Here is a 19,192-nt window from a genome sequence, read left to right on the forward strand (position 1 = left end):
TTTCAAATGAACTATTCGGCCAAATGACCCTTTCGGCCAAATGACCCTTTCGGCCTAATGACCCTTTCGGCCAAATGACCCTTTCGGCCAAATGACCCTTTCGGCCAAACAACCCTTTCGGCCAAACGACCCTTTCGGCCAAACGACCCTTTCTGCCTAATGACCCTTTCGGCCAAACAGCCCTTTCGGCCAAACGACCCTTTCGGCCAAACAACCCTTTCGGCCAAACGACCCTTTCGGCCTAATGACCCTTTCGGCCAAATTACCCTTTTTACCTTCTCACTTTTACAGCGAGAAGTGATAAATGAGAAATTAGAAGTGAGGCGTGAGATCGGATCGTAGTATGCACTGACGGCAACAAGTTGAGAATTTTTCGCGGGTATCATTTTTGTCATTTTTTTGCTTTGAATTACTTTTAGCTAATTAGTTGGTTGTCCCATAAGAGGCTTTTCCATAATAATATTGCTGTTGAGCTGGTGATCTTCCTCACGGTTTATCGCGGCATTGTCGAAAGAGTTGTCGCAGCGGGTTGTTAAGTGAAAGTGCCACAAAAGCGGAAGGAGGGATGAGTGTTGGAGCCTTGAATTACATCCTTCTGAAGTGTTGTGAACCGGACAAATTGAAATTACTTCCGCAAGACAAGAAGCAGAATAGGAAATACAAAAATCAAGCTGCGAGCGAGTGTAGATTCCTGTTTTGGGCTTAGGTGTAGAAAAGCTAAGTGAAATATTTATTTGCTTATTTTTGTGTTTAGTATGTTGTATAATGTATAATTCCACTGTGAAAATTCTTTGAGTCGATATTCTATAACTTTACAACGGTTATCAGATCCTGTCATACAAATTCATTAGTGTGAAGTACCACGTTGGAACTTTTATCAACTAGGGTAAAACAACCTATTATGGAGGGCTTAAGCGCCGCATCGAAACAAAATTAATTTCGAATATTCTTTAAAAATTAACTATTTATCTTTTTTCATATTGGAGTAGTCTACACAGATAAAAATATGTTGTGATTTTAAATGTATTTTCATGCACATATTTGGAGCATGCAAATAAACGTAACATTCAATCTATCTCACCATTCTTTTAAATCGAAATAAATTTAAACGGTGCTTGCTTGTAAAATTCAATCAAATTTAATTGAATATCGAATGTTAATTCGTTTGATGGGGTAACCTACAGTTTTACACGTCGTTGAATTTTCAAAATTATTTGCTGTGTAATAGGATGCTGGTTAACTCTAGTTTCGTGAATATTGCCTCAATTGTGCTAAACTTATGTTGTTTCGTTTTTATCACAATAAAAACAAAATACCGCAATAATACGACGCAGTTGCCTATAGTTGCGGTATTTTATGAAGGTCAGTCCTATTGTTGCGGCGTTGCCTGTATTTCTTATGGAGAGCGATGCCACAATAATAGGACATTAGCACTACCGCAATAATAGACTCAACGGAAGCAATTTTTTTAATGGAAAACGTTGATTTTACATCATTTTGAACGGAATTTTGTCAAACAAAAGGTGTTCTAGTCGTTGATTCGAAGAGTTTTATCGAATCCATAATTGTTTTTGATGTTATTATATTCAGCATGGACTATTTAAACACTACCGCAACATTAGGACATAGCACAACGATAGGACGTTTTACCGTTTTACCATCTAAGCAAAATATACTACATTGTGTTTGTGTACAAATTTTCTTTAATTTTCAGGCAAAATGAATAACATAAAACTCATTAATTATTTTTTATATATTGATTTTTCTCAAAATTTCATCTCTTTTAGGCATCTCTAGTGTGTCTTAAATTCTTACTATTTTAACACGGAAGGGATATCCTACTTTTTCCGACATGGAATAAACGAGAAATAGTCGTTTTTTCACAGCTTGTCTGCTATAGTCAATTGAGAACTGCTCCCTTCTTCATCTCATGGTAACGAATTCATCTTATTTAAAAAAAAAAAAGAATGAAACATCAATTTTGTCGGAATATTCTGTGCAAGTATGTGTGTGCGTCAAAAGTGTGCATAGTCTAATATTATGAAAGGTGATAAAATATTAAAAAATGAGAAGTTTTTTTTTTGGATCGAAGTGTGTTTAGACCGCAGCATTGCTGGCAGCAAAACAAAATCGCAAAATAAACTCTTTATTATCATTCCATACCAGGCCAGGCACGTCCTTTCTCCATGTTATATATATGCGAATTTTCACAGAAAAAGTTGTTAATAATCCGACTCTGGATGGAGTTGCCTGCCTAAGTTTTGCTGATGGTTTTTTTTTTCATAGTTAAAAAAGTGAAAATATGTTTCTTGTCCAGTCGTGTTTCTCCAGTAATCGTATCGGCCGATCATCGTAATCTAAAAGTTTTGCTTTGTGCGGAAAGCAACACGATCGGCCGGTCACCGAAATATTGCTTTACTTTGTGAAGGTGAGTAAATTAAAAAAATGAAAGTTTATTTCTTGTCCAGTCGTGTTTCTCCAGTAAGCAGAGCGATCGGCCGGTCATCGATATCCAGTTCTGCTTTGTGCGGAAAGCAAAACAATCGGCCGGTCACCGAAATTTTGTTCTGCATTGTGCGGGTGAGTAAATTGATCAGAAAGAAAATTTAGTTCGCATCCAGTTGTGTAGTGCGGTCGAAAATTAAAATAATTAGCGTTCGTTCGATTTTTCGTTGTTGTTTTAAATCAAACTACACGCTACACACGGCAGACCGTTTACCAAAACGAACCCTGCTACACTCCCTTCCCATTATATCCAACATCCCTGTGATTTCTCGTAGAAGTGCAGATGACTCGTCGGCTTCCATCAAAGCGAGTATCACGTCAACATTTTCCTACCCATTCCTTAATTGACCTGCATTCGGACACGGCCGGCGCTGGTATTGCTTTATATTGGGTCACCAGTTTTTACACATTGAGGATGATGTTAGTCCCAAATGTCATCTGTTGGTTCTCTGTGTAATTACAGCTGACCTGGCAATAACGGAGTAGCAACCGTGGGCGGTTAATCATGCTCATGCTCATGCTCATGCTCTCACTTTTACAGCGAGAAGTGATAAATGAGAAATTAGAAGTGAGGCGTCTCACTTCTCACTCCTTATTTCTCACTTCTCGCTGTGAAAAGTGAGTAGTGCGAAGTGGGTAGTTAGACGTCTCACTACTCATTTCGCGCTTCACACTTTTTACAGTGAGAAGAGAAAAATGAAGAGTGAGAAGTGAGACGTCTCTCTTCTCATTCCTAATTTCTCACTATTCAAATGAACTATTCGGCCAAATGACCCTTTCGGCCAAATTACCCTTTCGGCCAAATGACACTTTTGGCCTAATGACCCTTTCGGCCAAATGACCCTTTCGGCTAAACGACCCTTTCGGCCAAACGACCCTAATGACCCTTTCGGCCAAACAACCCTAATGACCCTTTCGGCCAAACAACCCTTTCGGCCAAACAACCCTTTCGGCCAAACGACCCTTTCGGCCAAATGACCCTTTCGGCCAAATGACCCTTTTTACCTTCTCACTTTTACAGCGAGAAGTGATAAATGAGGAATTAGAAGTGAGACGTCTCACTTCTCCTTATAATTCCTCATTTCTCCCTTCTCACTGTGAAAAGTGAGTAGTGCGATGTGGGTAGTGAGACATCTCACTACTCACTTTGCGCTTCTCACTTTTTACAGAAGTGAGACGTCTCTCTTATCATTCCTAATTTCTCACTTTTCAAATGAACTATTCGGCTAAATGACCTATTCGGCCAAATGGCCCAAACGACCCTTTCGGCCAAATTACACTTTCGGCTAAATGTACCTTTCGGCCGGAAGACCCGTTTGGCCTAATGACCCGTTTGGCCAAATGACCCTTTCGGCCAAATGACCCTTTCACCCAAATGCCCTTTCGGCGCTTCTTGAAGAAAAAGGGATCACAGCAAAACAAGTTCCACATTCTTTCATGAACGTTCTGTTCGCTGCATCAACCCCCATCGGCTGCTTGAGTATTAGAAGCGTTTGTTGTCATTCCAAGCGCTCATCGCACCGGTTGCTCTGTTTTGGTTTCGATGGATGTAATTTTCAGTTCTTCTCCATTAAAACTACTGCAGTTAGACAAAAAGTATCGTGTGCATTAGAGTGGGGCGTAATGGTCATTTTTTCAAATCAATGGTTTTTCGAAGCCATTCTGGGTCCTGAACAACTGTGCAGAATTTGGGACCGATTGGTTGCTTCCTCGCTTTCCGCATCGCGTTTGTATGGAAATTAGTATGGGAGAACGTATATTTTTGCATTTCTACTACTAGAGGTTTCAGTTCATCATAAACCAAGTGGCACATTGCGTTAAAGTATAACCCAAAGGTTGCCGAAAGACTTTGCTGAAGAAGGAACGTTGCTGGAACGTCCGCGAAAAAAGTTATAACGCTTCGAACATTGAGTGTTCAAACCATATGCAAAAAATTGTTTATTCTGCCAGTAGTGCCATACTACATAGACCAATAATTTAACTGAGTTTTATTTCAGAATAATTGATCATATAGGGCTTTAGAGCTAATGGGAGCTATCCAGAATTATTTCATAAAGAAAAAAATCCGACGAGAAGGAAGATGGGTTTTGCCCTTCGATAACCATAGGTTGTCCGGTAGTGCTGGCAGAAAAATTGATTTCTTGCATATGGTTCAAACAATACATTTTCGAAACGTAATAACTTTTTATGTAGACCTTCCAGCTACGTACTTTCTTCGGCAAAGTTCTTCGACATCTTCCAGACTATATGTTAAAGTATTGAGTCGCGTGATTGATGATAAATTGAAGCCGCTAAGAGCAAAAATGTAAAAAAGTACGTTTTCCCATACTAATCTCCATGTAAATTTAAAACGCGATGCGGCATGCGAGGTTGCAACCTATCGAGCCCATATTTTGCACAGTTGATTGCGGTCCCAAAACGATTCAGAAAAACCTTGATCTCACTTGATCGGACGAAGTTTGCGTTTTTCCATACAACTGCGCCCCACTCTAGTGTGCATCCAAGTGGACTGAAAAATACATCTAAATTTATATTTCACCTTGCGTTATTGTGTCAGTTATTGCAATTACGTCACCTGTAACATTACTATTTTTTTGCGTGATGGTTTCTAATTAAACTTAAAACTAAAAATTTGATAACCTAGCTGCAATATTTTCACAAAATTTATTATTCTAGTTGGGGTACAGGTCCCGGATAGCCTGCTAGGGGGACGCTATGCAACGATCCCTAAACCGTGTTTTACAAACACCAAAGCCCGCGTTAAGTTGTTTGATCCCTGCCAGACGGTGGATCTCAGAAGTTTGTGTCCTTGGAGGAGGGTTCATATACTGTACTACTTTGATCAACCGCATGTCGTCATTGTCCCTGAAAAATAAGCTTGCTGTCTACAAGCAAATCATCCTCCCCATGATCAAATACAGCATGCCGGTCTGGGAGAGCTGCGTTAAAACCCATCACCCTCAACTCCAAAGAGTACAGAACAAGTTCCTGAGGATGACCATACCGAATTATCTAAGTAGGTAAGCCAAGTCTGTCAAGTTTTTCTATCGCTGGTGCATGAGGCACCTTGTCAAACGCCAAATATATAGCATCGACCTGGCTACGGTTTTTCAATTCATCTAGCATGTACGAGTGAACGCCTCTAGGTTGGATGTCGTCGAGCGCTTTTTCATGAGCCTATGTTGATGTATGGAGATGATGGACTGTATTGCTGGGTATAACACGCCGTGCTGAAGACTCTCAAAAACTTGCCGGATTTGTAGACAGAATCGATTGAAGCAAGCTTCCAAGCATCCGGGAAAACACAATCGACCGAATTGAGAGCTTAAAAAATATCCGCATTGCTGAAAGTGACCTGAGGAATTAGGACGGAATACGAAGGTAGACATTCAATGTTGCTTTAATCCAATGGAGGAGGATAATATTGTATGTGAGCGGAAATTTGCTGTTGCTACAGTTGATCGGGAGGAAATCGAGCGATAGGTGACGTCAACAGGGATATTGTTCGACCCCTTTCGTTTTTTTAAGTAGGCCCAAAACGATGGAGAATCATTTTTTTTTTTTAATTTGCTTGAAGCCTCTACATATACTCACGAAATAGACAAATAGGCAAATCGGCATATTAATCGCGTTCACTTGAATCCTATTTCGGAAGAACTTTTTCTGGTATTTCCGCAAACGGTTGTGAAGATTCCGAAGCTGTGGCGTTCACCAAGGTTAATTGAACTTCTTAGATGGTCGGCAAATTTTAACTAATGGCTTGTGATGAGGGTCAAGATCTCCATCTGCTTGCAGACTCGATGCATGGAGCGATACGAACACAAAGTCACGAAGTTTTCCGTTCGCACTTAGAAGATCTGACGCAATCCTAAGGATAACAAGGACTCAGATAGCTCTTGCTCAGCTGACGCGTTGATAGGCAAGTTTCCGTTAACTTCATCATCGAAATACTAGAACAGATTCGGTGGAATATAATCTCCGAAGGAACGATAACGTCGCAAAAATCGGCATGATTCAGTATCTGGCTGATAGAATCCGCGTATTTTGTATAGATATCAGAATAACTGTTTGGGCGAATATTATTCTACATTAGACACAAAGGGGAAAAAATTCTTTCAAAATCATGTTCGAATAAACAAAGTAACTGTAATCAACCCAGGTGATTCAAGTAAGTACCATATTTCTCCATTAAGCGCAATACAATTCTGCCAGGTAATAAACATAAACCCATTTAATTCAATATTTCTATAACCTACAGTTGAGCTCTTCTCTCCACACTTTGGTATTGTGTTACCACATGGTTAACTCAGCTTCATTGAAAATCTCACAACAGAACACAAACGAGAAGCTCCGGCGCATCCTGCTGCCAATTTTTCCAGTCTAACGCATAAAACCACCATACGATGCGAAAGCGTTGGGATGGAATTGGAAAACCTACTCCCCCCGCCCCTTTAACCACCTCGGCACCACGTCAGCACCCTCTTTCGCGCATCATTCTTCGGTATACCGGTCCTGCCGACCTGTTGTGTTCGGTTTAAATGTTTCCAGAAGAACAGAATTTTCCACTTCGTTTAATTTCCGCTACCGATATCAACTTTACAGCTCCCGGGTGAGCGCAGTGGCGAGGCGCGAAAGAAAACATTAAGATGTTTAGGAGGCAATAAAAAGTCGCAGTTGCAAAGTACAATTCCGAGCGTTCGCTCGCGACGACCCCCCAAACTTACGTTACAACCTAATAACCGACTCCGGTGGGTTGGGGCAGCAGAGCCACAATGGCAGAGGAATTTGAAAGTCTCATTCTCAAGAAGGGTGGTGATTTGTGGCTACGATTGCCAGGGAACATATTTTAATTACAACTGCCGGATTCCCATCTTGGCATGTGTAGCCACAAAGGATGGTTCTCTAAGAAAGGCTTGCTCTCGGGAATTAAGTTATATGGCTGTGGTGAAGAAGGAGGTTCTCTTACTGAGAACTGTGCTTTAGAAGGTAAATTCTTTCAAAATTGTGTAACTATTGTAGAGTTGTGTTCACAATGAATGCTTAAATCAAATACGATAATGTCGTTTCAAAATTAAAAACCACTACAAGAAATATCAATTATTTCAGCGACATTTAGAATCTATCGATGTATTTATCACAAGTTGACTTTTCAAGATGAAATATTCTAACAGAGAATATTATAAATATAGACCATCGATTACAACTTACATCTGTATTTATTTTCAAATCAAATCTCTGCATGTAAAATCAGTTTACAGTTTTTATCGTCTACAAAATTAATAGAATGAAAAAAAATAGTTGCTAGATATTTTAGCTTGGATCGTAGTGTTCGAAAATTGCTCTGTATAATTTTATTGCCAATTCACCTTAATTGAACGAAGACTTTCTGTGCAAGATCTTATAAGATAGATAGGAAGCTTTCTTTGTCCATTTTTGCCTAATCGGAGCTAGTTATATTAATCAGCATTTATACCATCACTATGCAACAACATACTTTGAATCGAAAACTTCAGTTGTTTGCCCAGCTTCTCTGTCAGAAACATGTCCTCCTTTCTTTATCCACCGGAAACTAGGTTAATTCCTTGTTTATATTCAATTAAGGTCTATCGGACATAATTGCCATTCGCAGCACGGGTTTTTCTCCCTCACAAAACAAACCGTAAAGGACCGTCTTTAATTGGAATCTTATCCACCGTTACTTCCCGTCTTTAAAATTCCACTCCAGGCATTCTTAATTGAATCGAAAGTTCGATTTTTATCGTTTCCTTCGTGGGCCCTCCAAGTGGTGCGTCGACGACTACGAAAATACGAAGAGAGAGTTTGTGTAAAAATGCAAAGCAAACAGGAGCAACGGGTGGGGCCATTTGTAGCAATTTCGTTCACGTAACATGTAATTAATTGCAAAGTACAGTATCTGTCTACTTGCATAAGGATAGTCTTCCATTGTCTGGGAATTGGATTTTATTAATGGCTTTCAATATCGGATTTTTTTTTATTCTTCCGCGATAAGATGCATGAGTTAGAGCATGACACAGTTCTCCTGTACAAAACCAATCTCCAATTAGCGAAAGCCCATTAGAATTAGTTTTAAACTACCTCACCAAATAAATATTCCCCTTCCTTCTGACTCAATTCCGTACTTGAAATGAGGGGGATGTAGGTGACAAAAACCTAGTTTTGATAAAAAATGGGTGTAAAGTTTTACAATACAGTTTTACAATTTTTCCCTTTTTTCTAATCGTAAACAAGTTCAAGAAATTACATTTTTTTTAATTTTTTCTTTCTTTACAAATAACGTACAAACTGTATCAAAAGATTGCAAAAAAAAACTCTAAAACTCAAATTTAACCAAGATGCTACTTGCACCTCTCTGCTTCTAGCCCCCGCAAATCTTCTCTAATCGTTATGCAATCCATTATGGCGAATCGATTAAATTAAAAACTCATCATCCTGAGAGCGCAACTTGCTGATTGTCTTGTTTCTGTCTCTTCATTTATCTTCGAGTGAGCGCCAACCGAACATTCTGACTTCACTTGAACTTGACATGCGACGAGATGAAAATGTAATCTCATCGGCTTTGTTTTCGCCCCTGTGGCGACAGATTTGCGTCAAAAAGATCTTCCGACCATGATGGTGAATCTACCAGGAAAAATTGAAATATTAATAATAGATTAGGACTAGCTTCCGCTCCGGTGTTTAGGGCATCATTTGGTACAGCCGACGTCATTTGGTACTTCAACGACGTGGGAGATGGTCGCCTAACGAACAGATAAGTAGAGCTGTAATCATATCAATCTTCATCGATAGTCTTTATTGAAAACATGCTCGACACATCTGACGATTCTACTGTAAAATCAAATTCATATTTGTAGGCCGTGTAAATACTTTGCATCGACTTTAAATATTCACACCTACGATGACAAAACGTATAAAAAGTAAGAAACTTCGACGCACGCGTTGAGATGAAATCATAGTTCATAACAGCGCTGTACACAATCATTGTGTTAAAAAAATGCAATCGCTTCTTGCTCGCACAGCTGAAAGGAACTACTGATTTTTTATTCATAACATCATGTTTTATTAATATAAGACGCTTTGCTCGATTTCATCGCATCCCATAGTAGAGGGTGTGAAACTTTTTGCCTCAGGATTTCCGGAATACTGTGTCGAGTATGGTAAAGAGAGATGAAACTAGTCAAATGTAGAAGAAAACGACATGAAAACAAAAATCCATAAAGTACTTTTCAGATTGTTGGACGAAAACCTTGCAACAAAAATTAACAATTAAAAATCAAATATTCCGTTTCGGAGTTCGTGAAACTTATATCTTTGTAACTCTGTTTGTAACTCTGAGGAAACAATGCATTTTTACTTTTGATTATAATATTTCTTCAATTACGACTTGCGTGTTCAGGTCTCTAGAAAGTCCTGCGAGCTAAAGCGTAGGATTGGTAATCCGTAAATAACGAGTACGATTTTCGATCCGGCCTAGGATGTTTGCGGATGCAAAACATTCTCCCTGTACATAGTGATCCATTGTGCTTGCGTGAAACATATTTGTGCTTATTCTGTGTCTCGAATGACTCGAGAAGTGTCGATTTCGACACGTCTCACGTGAGACGACTGTGTAATTTTAATGAAAATTTTGGTCGATTTTGATGCTTCCGAAGGCTTCCTCAAGGGCCTCGGAACTGACTCCAGGGTGGCCAATGTCCCCAGAATCATATCCGGATATCGTTATTCCACTGGTCTTGCAAAATACTTAAATTTGATACACATATTGCTAATGGGGAAGGGTCATTTGGCCGGAAGGTTCATTTGGCCGAAAAGGTCATAAGGCCGAAAGGGTCATTTGGCCGCTAGGGTCATTTGGCTGAAAGGGTCATTAGGCCGAATAGATAATTTGAAAAATGAGAAATTAGGAATGAGCAGAGAGACGTCGCAGTGAGAAGTGAGACGTCGCTCCTCATTTGTTTTTACAGTGAGAGGTGAGAAATGAGGAATGAGAATTGAGACGTCTCTCTTCTTACTCCTAATTTCTCACTTTTCAAATGACCTATTTGACCACATGTCTTATTCTGCCAAATGTCCTATTTGGCCAAATGACCCTTTCGGCCTAACTATCCTTTCTGTCAAATTTCCATTTCGGTCAAACGACTCTTCCGGACAAATGACCCTTTCGGCAAAACGACCTTTTCGGCCTAATGACTCTTTCGGCCTAATGACTCTTTCGGCCTAATGACTTTTTCGGCCAAATGACCCTTTCGGCCAAACGACCAAAAGGCCAAAAGACATATGAGCATAACAGTGATAAAACAAGGCCAATACGGCAGTGTTACAATAAATTGACTCTATCAGCCAAATGACCCTTTCGGCCAAACGACCCTTTCGGCCTAATGACCCTTTCGGACTAATGACTCTTTCGGCCTAATGACTCTTTCGGCCAAATGACCCTTTCGGCCAAACGATCCTTTCGGCCAAATGACCCTATCGGCCAAACAACCCTTTCGACCAAACGAGCCTTTCAACCAAAAGACATATGAGCATAACAGTGATAAAACAAGGCCAATACGACAGTGTTACAATAAATTGTATTGTTATTCTACTGTATTTTTTATTCGGGAAAGCAGAACAAAATTTCGGTGACCGGCCGATCGCTCTGCTTACTGGTGAAACACGACTAGACAAGAGACAAATTTTCACTTTCTGATTAATTTACTAACCCGCACAATGCAAAACAAAATTTCGGTGACCAGCCGATCGTTTTGCTTTCCACAAAAAACTAAATGTCGACGACTGGCCGATCGCTTTGCTTACTGGAGAAACACGACCGGACAAGAAACAAGCTTTCGCTTTCTCATTCAAATTTTGCAGATAAAATGTTATAAAAAGTAGGATGCGCTAGATATAGTGACAACTTGGTAGGCTGACCATACGTACCGTATTTAACGGGACAGTCCCGTTTTTAGACCTTATTGTGCTGCACACCTAAATTATTTTGCCGACCTCAGCAAATTTTTCGCCGAGATTCCAACAGCCGAGATCTCGGTACTTTTCTACCGAAATTCGGCAATTCTTTTACCGAAATTCGACAAAGTTAACTTTTTACCGAGATCTCGGTAACGATTACCGATTACTCGGTAGTTTACCGAAATCGCGGTAAAAAGTTTACCGAGATTCGTCGAAATTATTGTTGTCCCGGCTGTTGGATTCTCGGCAATCGTAAAATTTCGAATTTTAAGTGTGAGTCCCGTCGTAATCTAAAAAAATCTCAAATTGCCCCGTTTTTCATTGATTCTTCCAAAGAGCTCGAAAATGTTGTTCAAGCAAATTCAATAATTTAGACAGGAATCTAAAACTAAATACACGACGTGCGATGCGACGCGACGCGACAGTGCAATTTGACGGCCTGTTGATAATGATTGTTATTCTTTTACGTGAGTCGCGTCGCGTCGCATCGCTCGTCGCGTCTACTCTGGCTTGCCCCTTAGCGAATGGTTGAAAAGAAACGGTAAAACCAATGCCTCGCTACACTTTTTGAAAATGCATGACGGAATACCATCAGTGACGAGGAGGAACTTGCAGCAGGGCAGCAGGGACTATGTCCAAGGGTTTGACGATCCCTCCCCAGGCCATCTGCGAGTTGTGGGGCTTGCCTAGGATGTGGTGGGGTTTGACAGTGGGCCCTGTTAAACCTCTATAAAAAGCTGCATGTATACGCAAGTAGGCCCCACCAAAGCGACCGTGTGCCGCTCAAAGCGCACAAGCCCAAGTCCTGGTGTTAGGTGGGACGCTAAACAGCCCTGACACGACGGCCCTCCGACGAGACAGGAGGTTTGCGCAGGCCCAATAAGCCGCCTAGAAAACCAATCATTACGAACAATATAAGAGATAATGCGACTCGATATAATCGGCAAAGACCTAGGCGACGAATACAGGATCACGATTGGAAGCTTGGAACATGGAATTGCAAGTCGCTAGGTTTCGCAGGTTGCGACAGGATGATCTACAATGAATTACATCCCCGCAACTTCGACGTCGTGGCGCTGCAGGAGATTTGCTGGACAGGACAGAAAGTGTGGAAAAGCGGGCATCGAGCAGCTACCTTCTACCAAAGCTGTGGCACCACCAACGAACTGGGAACCGGCTTCATAGTGCTGGGTAAGATGCGCCAACGTGTGATTGAGTGGCAGCCAATCAACGCAAGGATGTGCAAGCTGAGGATTAAAGGCCGTTTCTTCAACTATAGCATCATCAACGTGCACTGCCCACACGAAGGGAGACCTGACGACGAGAAAGAAGCGTTCTACGCACAGCTGGAGCAGACATACGATGGATGTCCACTGCGGGACGTCAAAATCGTCATCGGTGACATGAACGCACAGGTAGGAAGGGAGGAAATGTATAGACCGGTCATCGGACCGGATAGTCTGCACACCGTATCGAATGACAACGGCCAACGATGCATAAACTTCGCAGCCTCCCGCGGAATGGTAGTCCGAAGCACCTTCTTGTCCCGCAAAAATATCCACAAGGCAACATGGATATCACCTAACCAAGAAACGGAAAACCAAATCGACCACGTTCTAATCGACGGTAAATTCTTCTCCGACATCACGAACGTCCGCACTTACCGCAGTGCGAATCCGACCACTACCTCGTTGCAGTATGCCTGCGCTCAAAACTCTCGACGGTGTACAACACGCGTCGAAGTCGGACGCCGCGGCTTAACATTGGGCGGCTACAAGACGCTAGACTAGCCCAAGAATACGCGCAGCAGCTGGAAGTGGCACTCCCAACGGAAGAGCAGCTAGGCGCAGCGTCTCTTGAAGATGGCTGGAGAGATATTCGGTCCGCCATTGGAAGCACCGCAACCGCTGCACTTGGCACGGTGCCCCGGATCAGAGAAACGACTGGTATGACGGCGAATGTGAGCAGTTAGTGGAAGAGAAGAATGCAGCATGGGCGAGATTGCTGCAACACCGCACGAGGGCGAACGAGGCACGATATAAACAGGCGCGGAACAGACAAAACTCGATTTTCCGGAGAAAAAGCGCCAGCAGGAAGATCGAGACCGTGAAGAGACGGAGAAACTGTACCGCGTTAATAACACACGAAAGTTCTATGAGAAGTTAAACCGTTCACGTAAGGGCCACGTGCCACAGCCTGATATGTGTAAGGACATAAACGGGAACCTTCTTACGAACGAGCGTGAGGTGATCCAAAGGTGGCGGCAGCACTACGAAGAACACCTGAATGGCGATGTGGCAGACGAAGACGGCGGTATGGTGATGGACCTGGGAGAACGCGCGCAGGACATAATCTTTTTTTTTCCAAGTTCGTTTATTTGGTAGGCTCAGGCGTGTATAACACTTTACGGAGCCATGGTTCTTTGTGATATATACAATCAATATCATTTTATTATACAGTTAATAAGAGAGGGGAAGGAGCCAGCGTACTCGTGGTGACTCGAGGTTAGTTTACAATATTTAAGGATGGACGGGGCTTAGGATTTGGGATAAGGAAATTTCAGCTTCTCATCCGGGCATTTGGCGTCAGGGACGATGTGGCGTGTCGTCATGCTCGAGGAATGGTTCGACTGGGAGCATCTTCCGGATGGCAAGAGCTATGGAGCTCTACGGAACAAAAAGGCAGAGACTAAACAAAAAAAAACTTTGAAGGAAGAAGAAAAAAAAAACAAAATATTAAATTTTGATGTCAGAAGCACAAAGAAAACTATAAATGGCCTGCATATAGACAACATCACGATCTCCCAAAACACCGCGAACTTCCCTGAAGGGTTGTTTACCTCGGGCCACAAGGGTATCCAATAATTGCTCTCTGGAGGCGTCATTTTCCGAGCAGGACCAAACTACGTGATCGATGTCATCATAATCGGCTCCGCACCTACATAAGTTGCTATCGACAAGGTTTATTCTGTACAGATGTGCGTTTAGTGAATAGTGATTGGACATAAGCCTCGACATCGTGCGAATGAAGCCTCGACTTATGTCCTCACCTCTGAACCACGCTCGCCCAGAAACTTTTGGAACTATGGAAAATAGCCACCGTCCAAGTTCGTTGTGTGTCCAATTTCTTTGCCAACTTTGAAGAGTACTCTGACGGACTAATGGGAAAAACTCGTTGCTCGAGTATTGTCTATCATAAACTTCACCTTCCTGTGCGCCCACCTTTGCCAGCGAGTCTGCCTTCTCATTGCCGTAGATTGAGCAGTGAGATGGGACCCAAACAAAGGTAATGTAAGATGCGTGCTTAACAGGTTTCATCGACCGGAGTGCCTCGATAGAACTAAGACTATCCGAGAAGATGAAATAATGGTCTACGGGCTGATTGGAAATTATCCCCAAAGCGAAGTTAATTGCTGCCAGCTCAGCAACATAAACCGAACACGGTTCCTGAAGTTTTCGGAAGGTGGTTGAAGTTACATTGAAAACACCGAAGCCAGTGGATCCGTTAATGCGAGAACCATCAGTGAAATATCTGTTGTTGCAATTGACATGTTCATATTTTTCTGAAAAAAAGGGGAGGAATAGATATTTGTCGAAGATGATCTGGTATTCCTTGAATAGCGTATTTCATGGACAGATCGTATTCAATTGAGGAACTGTCGTTGGTGAAGTGAACTCGAGGTGGATTATAACACGGAAGACAAAGATCTGAAGAAATGTAGTTGAGATAGACTCTAAGGAATCTTGAACGACAAGTCAGTTCAAGCATTTTATCGAAGTTATCTAAGACAAGTGTGTTACTTGTTCCACATTTGACGAGTATTCTAAGTGAGAGCTCCCAGTAACGGTGCTTTAAAGGAGTGACTCCAGCAAGCACCTCCAGGCTCATGTTATGCGTTGAATGCATGCAGCCAAGGGCAATACGCAAACAACGATACTGAATTCGTTCCAATTTGATCAGGTGGCAATCAGCTACTGAGAGGAAGCAGAAAGAGCCATACTCTAAAACAGAGAGAATAGTGGTTCTATAGAGTATGATTAGATCTTCCGGGTGAGCACCCCACCAGGTTCCGGAGATAGAACGTAGAAAATGGATCCTTTTGCAGCATTTTTGTATCAAACACTCACAATGGAGTTTCCAAGTACATTTAGAATCAAACACGACCCCAAGGTATTTAGAAGATAAATATTGGTTGATGTCATCATTCAACAGCTTGAGTTTCAGTTGAGCAGGATACCGCTTCTTAGTAAACACAACCAACTGAGTTTTTGCGGTGAAAACTCGATCCCTAGATGTCTGGCCCAAACAGTCAGATTATCTAAGGTACTTTGCAATGGTCCTTGCAAGACAGCTGCACTTGGACCTCTTAGAGACCACGGCATCATCTGCAAGTTGTCTGAGCGTGCATTGTCCTTCCAAACAATTGTCAATATCTTTAACATAGAAATTATAAAGCAAGGGACTTAAACATGATCCTTGGGGAAGGCCCATGTAGCTATTTCTGGAAGTTGTCAGAGTGCCGAGTGTGAAGTTCATTTGTTTTTCTGACAACAAATTATACAAGAAATTGTTCAAAATAACGGGTAATCCACTACTGTGCAGATTGTCAGACAGTACTTTTATGGAAACTGAATCAAAAGCGCCCTTAATATCCAAGAATACTGAAGCCAATTGCTCCTTGTGCGCAAAGGCCAACTGAATATCTGAAGAGAGCAACGCTAGACAATCGTTTGTTCCTTTCCCTTTTCGAAATCCAAACTGAGTATTTGAGAGTAATGCATTTTGTTCGACCCAATGGTCGACTCTTGAAAGGATCATTTTCTCTAATAACTTTCTCATGCATGATAGCATGGCAATCGGTCGGTATGAATTGTGATTAGACGCTGGTTTCCCAGGCTTTTGAATAGCTATTACTTTGACCTGTCGCCATTCAGGTGGCACAATGTTGTACTCCATGAAACAGTTGTACAGGTCAAGTAATCGTCTTTTTGCGATATCTGGGAGGTTTTTAAGAAGATTGAATTTGATGTTATCGCATCCCGGAGCAGAGTTATTCGATGAAAGAAGAGACATAGAAAGTTCCAGCATTGTGAATGGTCCACCCAAAGAACCGGGATCAGTGACTGATTCTCGAAATAGCGGTTCTGCTGGTACGGAATCTGGGCAGACCTTTGTTGCGAAGTTGAATATCCATCGATTGGAGTATTCTTCACTCTCATTGTTGGAAATGCGGTTCCGCATGTTGCGAGCCGTTTTCCAAAGTGTTGTCATTGAGGTTTCTCGTGATAGTCCCTCGACAAAACGTCGCCAGTAGCTACGTTTTTTGCCTTGAGAAGATTTTGAGTTTTCTTTCGAGCCTCAAATACTCTTCAAAAGCTCTGACCTTCCGTGTTTACGGAAGGCCTTGAAAACATCAGATTTCTCAGAATACAACTTAGTACATTCATCATCCCATCCAGGAGTGGCTGGTCTTCTGATGACAGATGTACTTGGAACGCGTCGTTTCTGAGCTTCTAGTGCGCTTTTGAATCAACTCAATAAGGAATCGATATTCATCCAAAGGTGGAAGAGTATCAGTTGAGTCAATACCAATTTTACCGCCGATGAATTTTTGCCAGTCAATGTTCTTCGTGAGATCGAAAGGAACATTAACTGGCTCAGATTGTTGATAGCCACTCTTAATTGTGGTGGCTATCGGCATATGGTCACTACCATGGGGATCTTGAATTACCTTCCACGTGCAATCTAATGATAGTGAATTTGAACATAAAGACAGATCAATACGGCTTTGTTGACCATTTGGTCCTATTCGAGTTACTTCACCAGTGTTCAAAATATTCAAATTGAAATCGTCACACAAATCATAGAAAATAGGCGCTCTATAATCGTCATACGTTTCGCCCCATCCAATACCATGTGCGTTCATATCACCCAATATCAATACTGGAGATGATAGGAGGAGACTGCGCTCCAAAAATGTCGACGATTAATAGAGGCATTTGGAGGAATGTACACTGAAGCTATGCAAAGATCTTTTTCCTTCACGTTTACTTGGCATGCGACGATTTCTAAGCCGGGAACAGTCGGAATGGGACTTAGGTAGAAGGAGGAGCATTTTGTGATTCCCTACAGAACGCCACCGTAATGATCATTCCAGATCTTGGCGAATTATATAAAAATCGTGGAAGTTGATTTCATCTTCAGAAGAAAGCTATGCTTCACAGAGTGCAAATATATCGCAATCGGAATTGCGAATCAAAAACTTGAACACGTCTAATTTTTGTTTTCAGACTATGACAGTTCCACTGCAGCACAGTGATTGTATCTTGGGTATTTGCCGTATTATCCATCGAAAGATACAATTCCTGCAAGAAGGGCCATGAAACAGTCAATTGCTTCAGATAACTTTCCACTGTTGGTATAAAAAGGTCAATGATAGGCCTCAATGAATTCGGAATATTGAATAAATTCAAAAACGGTCCACAAGGTCCTTAAAGGAGATCAATCCTCGCTTGGACGGAATACTTTTACTAGAAGTGCGAATTACTTTTTTCTTTCGTTGATTCTCTAGCCGGATGTTTCTTCGAAACATCGGATTTTGGCAATGGCGGGAATGCCTTACTGCAACTAGGATCAAAAGAAGCAGTAGGGACAGGTTGCTTCGAAATTTTTAATAAACCCCCATTACCTTCAGATTTTGCCAAGCTTTTATGGATGATTTTTGTTCTCTTGCGGCGCGATCCCGGGGAAGACGGTTGCTTCCTCTTTTCGGGCACGTGTACCTCCGCAGGATCATCCATATCGGCTGCGTCAGAGTCCAATTCATTAATGGATATGGAATCATAATAATCACTTACACGAACGGTGGCTGAAATAGCAGTCGATGCAGTGGCTGTGGCGGATGTGTCTTGCGACTTAACCATTTCCGCATACGACTGCTTGGAGCGCTGTACCTACGAGCGCTTCACTTTTTGGGTGCGCTTTTTGTACACCGGGCATTCCTGCAAACCATGGGGAGGATTCAAACCACAATAAGCACATTTTGTTGCCTTTTGCTAGCAGGACTCCTCCCGATGCCTTTCAGAACATTTGCCACAACGTGGTTTGTTGTCACAAAACTCGGCAGTGTGACCAAGTTGTTTGCAATTGGTACAATTAAATACCCTTGGCACAAAAAGACGCACCGGAAATAGCATGTTTTCAATATCAACATATTTTGGGAGCATCGAACCGGCGAACGTCACCCGAAGCGAACCTGACTTGGAATATACCTTTTTTCCATCTACCGTGGCTGCTGAATGCAATTCCTTGCAGTCCAGAATATCCACGGTAGACTCCATTGCATTCTTTAGGCGGCCTTTTCCCGCAAGTACATCCTTGCAAGTCAGGCTCGCTGCGTTTATCACACCTTCAATTTCGACCTCCCGCGAGGGGACATAAACCATATATTCAACATTGTACGCCCTGTCGCCAGCAATTTCATTCGCCACCTGGTATGTAGGTGCGGTGATGCGTAGTTTGTTCCTGTTGATCTGGCTAAAATCAAGCTTCGGAAAACGACGCGTCAAATCTCGTTTAATGCCGAGAAAATCTAGGCTTTTTACTTTCTGCCGAAAGTAAACAACCCAAGGCCCAGGCGAAGCCGCATGGTACAATCGAGTGCGCCCTCCATCTTTAGCAGGCACATTGCCTTCTCCTGTCTCGGCCTCCATTCTCA

This window comes from Armigeres subalbatus, chromosome 3 (assembly GCF_024139115.2).
Source record: "Armigeres subalbatus isolate Guangzhou_Male chromosome 3, GZ_Asu_2, whole genome shotgun sequence".
Lineage (NCBI taxonomy): Eukaryota > Metazoa > Arthropoda > Insecta > Diptera > Culicidae > Armigeres > Armigeres subalbatus.